Here is a 10,254-nt window from a genome sequence, read left to right as displayed (position 1 = left end):
AGGGCAATTCCACGAAAGTGTCAACTTTTAAGTGAAATTTTTTTTTTATGAATTGCATATTTTAATTTTAAAAATATGTTCAAAAATAGCCAAAGTCTACATATTACTGTTTAATTTTTGATAATTTTAAGTTTTTTGAATCTGGCAGCATTCTAAAGTAATCACATGGCTGACAAGTGAATTCTTCACATTTGTGCTCAAATTGTTTTCTTGAAAAATACTTATAAAATAAAAGAAATGTATCTTTCTTTTGCAATATTTTGATAAAAATATGCATATAGAACAAAATTTAAACATTTTAAGTTTAATATATAAAATAAAAGTAACTTCTTTTACGTCATTCCGTCACATGTCTTAATAATGCATAAATTTCCTGAGAACGAAGATAAGATGTGACATTGGCAAGTTAGATATAAAACCTCTTCAGAGACAACCTAATTTTCAAACTGTTGAAATTTTTACTAATTCTTACATAAATATTAATCCAGTTTATCTGTTACATTCTGTTTATCATTTACATATTATTAAAGCATTTTTTAAATGAAGGCTTTCTTCTACTAAACTTTTTGTCATTCCGTCACGGTCATTCCGTCACAGTAAATAGATGTTAATAACTGTATAAAGTATAAAATAGTTCAGAAAAATAATAGCTGCAAAATTCGCAGAAATTACCAGTTCTAAGCGGCATGCCAAAAGCTTGGTTGCCAAAATGTCATTCCGTCACGCAAATAAAAAGTTAGTAAAATTAAAAGTAAAAAAGATAGAAAATCCTGTTTTTTTAGGTTATGAAGCGCATTATGCCAATAATAATGATATGCACCAGAAAAATTTTTTTTTATTTGAAATTAGATACATAGAAACTTCAATTAATTGTTATTTTGCAAGTCAAAATGTCATTCCGTCACATATGGAATTGCCCATGTATACATATATATAGAGAGAGCGAGAGAGAGAAATGGTACCATTTCCTTGTCTGTAGCTATAAAATACTGTAAAATTATATTAAAAAATATGAGTTTTTTAGGAAAAGGCATAGCGATAAACATTAATATACTTATTTTGGACAATGTATTGTAATAATAATTTCCGAAAATTTGATGAAATTAAATAAATGATACTTTTAGGAAAAAACTATTTCCACTCATTTCTTATAATTCTGGCTTCCTCCTTAAATTTTTCTTAATGCCGTTTTCTAGGGTCTGCGCTAAGCATTCGCCACCTCACCGAATGCGATAAAATCGATAATTTGGCGAATAAAATTGTGTTGTGGCGAAAGTATTTACGAATGATTTTTTCCTTTGGAAAGAAAAATATATATTTAACTCGATCCTCAAAATTACGTCAAAATGAATTTTTCTAATTAAATCAGCATTTTTTATTCGATTACGGTAATTTTTGGTCGATGCTCCGTGTAACCAATTAGAATTGGGTCCAAATAATATAAGCCTGAAGCAAACTACCGTAAAATAGAAAAAAGAATTTATCATAAAAAAATGTTAAGATTTGCATTTGGTGATGATTTTCGAAAATTGGCGAATACTTTTCATATTTGGCTAATAATTTGAAATCCTTGGCGTGGGCCTTGGTTTTCATAAAAAGAAAAATATTTTTATATATATTCAGAGATGCCAACTTGCTCCGGACAGTGAATCAATATTTTAAAGTGGTAGTTTATCTATTGTGATTCCTGGATTAATAAATTTCATTTAGTAGATTTTTATCCACCACTATTTCTAAATAATTCGTAGGCTTATATAATTCACCACTTTGTCGCTCACGTGTTATGCTATACTTTATAAAAAGCAGGAAAAAATTGTCTATTATTTGCAAAATTTACTTTGTTGTTATATACCGTTTTTTTAAAATTATTTTGACGTGTCCGGAGCTGTTGGCATCCCTGTATATTCAAAAACAGAATTATTAAGATTACATTTAAAGGTCAATAAAATTATAAGCCACGCACTTCTTAAAAAGTAACTTTTTTGCATCTAATTGCTCCTTAACCCTTTAACGGGCCCTTTATTTCTAGTAAAGGTAAATTAAAGTATTTTTGGAATTGAAATTGTTTTAAGAACAATAATTGATATATTAAAAGAAAAACTCATTTAGTTTATAAAATTTCCATTTTTTTGGTGGTAAATATATTTAACATGACCTATTAGGAACTTACTGACTTTTATTTTTCTTTATTTATAAAATAAATTCTTTAAATGCTACAAACTTCAAAAGGAATTATGTATTTTATAACTTTTATGCGTTTTTTAAAAGTGACAAATGGTTACCAATTTTATTCAAAATCACTTCAAGAAACTTGAAGTTATTGAAAAATTTAAACCTAAATTAAAAGTGTTAAAACGTGGTGGTAAGTATACTTACCACGGCCTTGAAAAGGGTTAATGTTATATCTAGCTAGGCACTCTAAAATTTTCTAAACTCTCCCATAGATAACAAACAGCTTACTACACATGAAGATCTCATTACTTTTCAACAAAATCACATTTTCAACAACAACAAAAAAAAAAAAAAAAAAAAAAAAAAAAAAAAAAAAAAAAAAAAAAAGGAAAGAAAGAAGAAAAAAAAGAATTTAACCCTATTCGAAAATTTTAACCATCATTAAAGTGCCTCAAAATCACCATTTATTTCATCCATTTTATTTCTAAATTTCGTAGTTTCCAGCAATCTTATCTCTCATCTCTTTATAAAGTTTTGATTTAATGAGTCTGGTGTAATTCTAATGATGCCTCGCAGCCAACCGTATTCTCCATGCCTTGATTTTTCATCTCAGGCTAGACGAGGAATGATATTAAAATCCTGTTTTGCTCCTACAAAATGATTTTAACACACAAAAGGAGTTCTTCGTCTTAAAATATTCATAAAAATGCGTGCGACATAACAAGAGAAATGCGAAGCAAGTTCCCTTTCGTCTCGTTGAACGAGAAAAAAAGCGATGAGTTTCTCTTAGAAAGATATATTATGCAAAAAATGCAATTGAAAGAAGAAAGAAATTCATATATTTTATTAAAAAAACATTTCAAATCGAATGGGCGAGTTTAAAAGTTATCGATAATCTTACACTGACATACCTGCCAACTTTTAATCCTCTCCATTATCATTTTTCCCAGTGGTATTAAAATGGAATTAAAACTTCAATTTTAAGCAAACAAATACGTTGTATTGGAGAAACCCTAAGTTGACAACCATGATAGTAACGCATATTAATATATGTACTTAATTTTTGTAAGAATAGTGGTGATCAAAATCATTTAAAAATTAAGTTTATAAAAGAAAAAATAGTATATATTTACTACCACTTTAAATATAAAAATAAAATCTTCGGGAAAATCCAAAAGAGTTGGCATGTATGCACTGAGTAAGCTTTTAAAATAGCGTTTTCATTCTTTACTTTTTATTTGCCAAGCAATTATATTTTTTTTGTTGTCTGAACCTGATGCTATGTGGTCTTTATAAGATATCATAGAATGGTAAGTATATTTTACTAATAATAAAAATATGTATTATTAGATATACATCAATATTGTATTATCTGAACAGTGATGGTTCAGGGTAAGGCACCTATACTATCAGAGCTGACCTATCAAGCAATATTGGAGCAAACAAGTTCGCAAGTTAACGTTATTTTACTATTCGTTGTGTTATTACAGAGACGTCAACTGCTGCGGACACGTCAAAATAAATTAAAAAACTGTAAATAACTACAAAGTAAATTTTGCAAATAGTTGACAATATATGCTTTCTTTTAAAAATGTAGAGCATGTGATAATTACTATAAAGTGGTGAATTATATAAGCCTTCGCATTGTTTAGAAATAGTGGTGGATTAAAATCTACTAAATCGAACTTATGAGACCAAGAATTACAATTAATAAACTACCACTCATACCTGCCAACTCTTCCGGATTTTCCGGAAGATTTTATTTTCATATTTAAAGTGGTAGTAAATATATACTATTTTTTCTTTTATAAATTTAATTTTTAAATGATTTTGATCACTACTATTCTTACAAAAAATAAGCACATATATTGATATCCGTTACTATCATGGTTATCAACTTAAGTTTTCTCAAATATAACGTATTTGTTTGCTTAAAATTGAAGTTTTAATTCCATTTTAATACCACTGGGAAAATTGATAATGGAAGGGATTAAAAGTTGGCAGGTCTGACCACTTGAAAATATTTATTCGCTGTGCTTATGTTAGCTTTTGCTCCAACAATAAATGATATAATTTTAACTAAAATTCAAAATATTTAGTTTCCTTTTATTCCAATTGCATTCCAATTACCAGAAAGAACCACCTTAAAGACGACAATGGAAGACGAATGGGAAAAAGGCCGCTAACGGCCCCAGGCGCCCAGATATAATTCGATGATGATGATGATAACAATAAATGATAAGTCGGCCTGTCTAATTCAGGGGCTCTAGTTCAGGAGATAGAGCAGTCGCCACGTAATGAGAGGGCTCAGATTCGAATCTCAGCAATGGCTGGTTGATACGAATTCCGCACCCGACTCGCACTGAATACAGTGGGGAGGTAAAATATCCTCAGTGGTAGATATATCATCTTTAGAGTCCCTTTGTCGTCAGGCTGAACGTGGAAGGGTAAAATTCAAAGATGAGCTTTAATTTCAAAACAATAACAAAATTTTATTCCGGTACATTAGGCATAGATCTGCTTTAATTGGATTCTTAAAACAATCTATGTTCTGTTTACATTATAAGACGCCATCTAGTGGCTCTGAATTACATTTTGATTATAAGATGCCATCTAATAATAAATAGCTAGATGCAGCTAATAATTTTTATCATATTCTACAGAAGGGTTTTGTAGTTTTCCTCTCTACGTAAGGCAAATGCGGGCCAGTTTCACCAAAAAGCCCTCCACGAAGATAAATTTCTTCCAATACTTGGTCCAGGAGTTCTCTTGTCTTCTAGATTGGTTTTAAAATCGCTGGGCTACGGAATAGTTGAACATTGGCTATCGTGAACTCAACATTGGATCAGCTGTTCAACGTTGGCAATAAAATAAAATATTGTACTGTATTCCCATTTTATTTATATGATTATAAAAAAATAATTTGGTCACAGATTTGAATTAAATTTTCTTTTATCGCGACGTATCTTGAACTTGTTAAAAAAAAAGAATTTTTTTTGCTCCAAAACTTATAATTCATTTCATATCTTAAATTTGTTAAATTTCTATTCCGTTTCAATTAAATTATTTTAACTCGCAAAAGAGTTCTTCGTCATAAACAATGTCTCTCGTCATAAACATAACCTCGTCATAAACATAGACATACAACAATGTAGCAGATAACGAGGAAAACGAGTTTTCTTTCACGTTGCTGAACGAAAAAAAGCGGAATCTTTTTTAGTTTAAGAAGAATATATATTATGCGAAAATATAACTGAAAAAAAGACATATATTTTATTTGAAAAACACTTCATTTAAAGGGGCGAGTAAAAAAGATATAATTCAAATAATACTGGAGAAGTTTTTGTAATTTCTGTCGCATTGGAGTTTTGAGTGGATCCTAGCCTTTTTCAAATCTCTGATTTCAAGTCGGCAATCAGTATCTCTAGACAAGCTAGACGGTTAATAGAACAGAACTTAATAATATATACCTAACCAGATTTTTCTTAAATACAATAGAGAGATTTAAAAATATCCCTACTTCTCCGTTACATAGGACGTGGTAGGAATAAGATACTACATTTCAGCTCATGATGCGCTGCATTAAGGTTTTCTTTAATTTAAGCATTTATTTATTTTTTATTAGAGGAATAGGCAAGTGTAGAGGTATGTTTATAAACCAATACGCTCTTTAGAATTTCATTCATTCAGACTAAGGAATAAGCTAAGCAAAAAATATCATTTTGAAAAAAATCTGCTGCTTTCCAAACAAAACTAATTTCAGATTTGATAGCCACGTGTTGGGTAATATTACGTATTCTTTTAAATGCATCTTAAAATTTTGTTCCCTAGTGTAACCTATTCAATCGAAGCGTGGAAATGATTCTTATGTATATAGTATGTGGAATGTAAAATTAAAAGCATACATAAAATTAAAAAAGATTAATATATAAATACCAGTATTTATTCAAACATTTTAATTATATAAAAATGAATTTATTATTAAGATTATAAGATTAATTTCCAGCTTTTCGATTCAAGAGAGCTTGCTTGGATGTAAGCAAAAATGTAAACTTAAAAGCCACTAAACCATTTACATACCTGCCAAATTTTACGCATTTGGCGTAAAATGTTATTTCCATATTTAAAGTGGTAGTAAAATGTATGCTTTCCATTAATTCCTTTCATTTATAAACTTAATTTATAATCTTTTTGACCACCACTATTTTTAAAAAAATATAAGCATATATAGCAACAAGAAACTGCTATACACTTCCATGATCCGACCCATTCTAACATATGCTTCTCCTGCTTGGGCCACAATTCCAGACCATCTAATGAAGAAACTGAACCAGTGTCAAAACAAAATACTCCGTAAAATCACCTGTGCCAGATGGCTCATTAGAAACTCAAACATCCACAAAGATCTCAAAATCCCGACTCTCTCTCAGCATATTTACAAATTTAATGCAGATTTTTATGACAAAGCTATCAACTGCAATACAGCTAACTTCAATGAAATATTTAAATTTGAAAACTTTAAAAAAGACAAAAACCTTAGACCAATAGCTGCACACTTCACCTCTGACGCCTCGTACCGAAACTATCAACATAAGTAAAAATCTCCAACTCTAACATCAATAGTTCATAGCAATAGTTCAAAACATCAACAGATTACAATCTCAACTGCTTCAACTACAATACCAGACTTGAAATCTGAACCTAGTACCTAATGTTGACAATAGATTCACAGCCATCTTTTCTATAGCCTTGAAATTCAAACCTGTTACCTCATGTGGACAATACATACACAGCCATCTTTACTATAGCAAGTTGCTTAGAATTATTTTCACTTTCTTTTCAGTTAAACAAGCAAGGTGCTTGCTTTACAATATCAGTCACCCCAGAGACTCTGTATACAAACTGCTTATATTTTCTAATTTTACTGTAATTTCACGATGAATGGGATATGGGTCTTCTGCGCGGCCCAGGTGCCCAGCTTTTGTTAAATAAAGTAAGTAAGATTTTTTTTTTTGCCTGCTCTCTTGTAGTACTGATGAAAAATATTTTAGATAGCGGTAGTGATACAACAATTAAGTTTGGAAGAATTTTCTAAAAAGAAACCCATTAAGAAATCTATAAGTATAATAAGCCAACTTCACTTAGCAAGTTTAGGTGAGTACCTGAACCAAGCATGGCCTTTGCCATCACCTCCTCAATCAGAGGATTTTATAAGTAGTCTGCGCAGATTATTTAAATAGCGAACCAGTTGTGCGTATGAACCTAAACTATATATTTAAAAGTATCGCTGGATATTGGGCTTATCTCGGCGTGAAGCGTCACTAACCGATTCATCATATCTGTTTTGTCGCATTCTAGGAGGTCCTAAATATCATTGAAGTTGTAGTATGTTGTAACAACAAATCAAGTCCTTAAAGAAGTAAATCTTGAGTTTTGAAGTGAAAATCATCATTGGGATGGTATTTTTAAAAGTACTTGAGAGAAATTTATTATATATATTTGAGAATTCAATCTGTAGTGGTTGACAAGTAAAGACAAACCAATCATATTCATGAATTAAACAAATTTTGAGGCACATATTTGCTGCCACTTTCTAATTTTTAATATATTTTCTATTAAATGGCTCTTTTTTAAAATGGTTTAACTTCATAGTGGTCCGATCGGACTACCTATAAAAAACCATGTGGAGGCTTTCAGTTATAGGAGGTGTTGGCCTTTGCCCATTCATCGTGTCCATAATAGTCCGTGAGGTAGATAAATAACATTTAAAAAAAATTCACATAGGCGAGGTTATCCTTGTTACTTTTACTTATTTTTTAAGGCTCGGTGTAGTAATAAATGGATTTAATATATTAATTTGACTATGTCATATCGCTGCAAAAGTGCACCGCAATAGGTCTTATGTATTTGTCCTCTTCAAGGTACTGGTACTGAAAAATATTATTAAAGTTTGCTGTATTGCACTTGAGAGCTTTGGCAAAAAATTTCTGGTATAATTTGGCAATGTGCTTGTCAAATCTTTCTGTTTTAAGATCTTTATGGAGGTTTTTGTTTCGTATAAACCATCTTTATTTAGCTTCTTTTCTCAGAAATTTATTTTGAAAAGTGACCAGTTACTTCATTTGCGTTTTTGAATTGTTGCCCCATTATGGTGATGCGCATGTGATAATTGGTCTAATCATGGAAACATAAATTAGTCGTTTTTGGAGGTGATAAGAACTTGAAGCTTATTTATTGCAGTTGTTAACTGCAATAAATAAGCAATGCAGTCTTTTATCGTCTTTGCTTGTTCATTCCAAGTGAAATTTGAATTTAGTATCTGACCAAGATAAATCGCCATTGACACTATCAGGGCTCGAAAAACCACCCGTCCGCCCTTCCTCGGCGATCAAAAATTCCCTGCGGGCAACAAATTTCTCGAATCCGACGTCCGCGCGGACGGCCATTTTCCCGTTAATATTCGTGATACATTTTCAATTTTTGTTATCTTACAAGAGTTTAGCGCCTCACTTCTAAAATGATCCTCTAATCTAGAAATACAGAAACATACTGCGCTTGGTGGAATTGATGTTTTCTCTGTCTGGGAGTACTGCAGTGGTTGAAAGAGGCTTTTCAGCAATGAGCTTACAAAAAAACACATTACGTACTGGTCCTAAACAAGAAGCGTTAAACACAATTATGAACATCCTCCTAAATGGAAAACCTCTTTCAGATTTCTGTGCAGAAACCTCTGTAAATCATTATGACTTGATTGTGGAACTGGCTAACGTCATATTTGTTTCATTTAAAAAACGAAGTACCCTCGGATAAATTGACATTCCAGATAACTTGACCTTTGTTATTTAAATTATTTCCTATAAGAAATAGATTATTCCATAAAAGAAATACTAGATTTTACTATTAGTAACCTAGTATTTTTAATCCTAGTAACTACTAATTCATTGTGTAATTTATATAAATGTTTGTAATAAATAAGAGAAAATTATATTTTTATTTATTTAGAAGCTACGGGTTAGTTTCAAAGGAGGACGGGTACATTGTTGGACAAGCCGTCCTCGGGGACGGGTAAAATTTTTGACTTTCTTCGAGCCCTGGACACTATTGAAATATGATCATTGAAGACAGTATTGTAAGTTGCAGATTTTTGACTTTTTCTTATTTTTCCTGATGATGAGCACATTGTACTTTTGGGTATTATTTTTTATTTTTCAGTGAAGGCACTAGTTTTCAATTTCAGAAATTTTGTCTTACAGTTTCAAAATCGCCAAGTTTGGATTTGTCAACTATACTCAGCACAAAAGGCAGTGAGGCTAATAATATCATATCGGTCTACTTAAAAACCATAATTGAACGAAATGTAGAGTATAGGTGCGAGAATGCTACCTTGAGATACGTTGGCAAGAATGGAAGATTATGTTCCATTAACCCTTTCGTGTTGGGAAAGTAAGAAATATATTCGTAAGGAATCAGTATACTTTACTTACTTACTTTATTTATAAAAAATTGGGCACCTGGGCCGCGCAGCGGCCCCTATCCCATACATCTAGAAATTTACATAAGTTTAAAGTGATAACATTTTGAATTTAGCAGTCGATGTGGTTGCTAATACAAAATTACAAGCACTTTGCTTGGGTAAATAAACATTTGAATATCGAAACTAAATTTACACATATAAATATAAGCATATAAATATAAACATAATTTGAAATATATATACATAGGTTGACATAGATAAACATAGTAGATATAACATTTGACTATAGAATCTAAATTGACACATATTGACATATATAAATATAAACATAATTTGAAATATATATACATAGGTTGACATAAATTAATATAGTAAATATAACATTTGAATATCGAATCTAAATTGACATCTGTTGACATATATAAATATAAGCGAAATATTGTTCATTAAATACAATAGAATTTGCAAAAGAATTTAACGTGCATAAGTTGATAAATACATATGCATTAATTGGCTATATTTTCAGAAAATAAAATTTGATGTAATTTAATTTAACATAAGTAAAAGTCTACTGTGAAAAGTTCAGTGAATTTAACTTGAGAGTCTTG

This window comes from Parasteatoda tepidariorum, chromosome 10 (assembly GCF_043381705.1).
Source record: "Parasteatoda tepidariorum isolate YZ-2023 chromosome 10, CAS_Ptep_4.0, whole genome shotgun sequence".
NCBI lineage: Eukaryota > Metazoa > Arthropoda > Arachnida > Araneae > Theridiidae > Parasteatoda > Parasteatoda tepidariorum.
The sequence above is the reverse complement of the archived record's forward strand: the minus strand, read 5'-3'. Positions refer to the sequence as shown.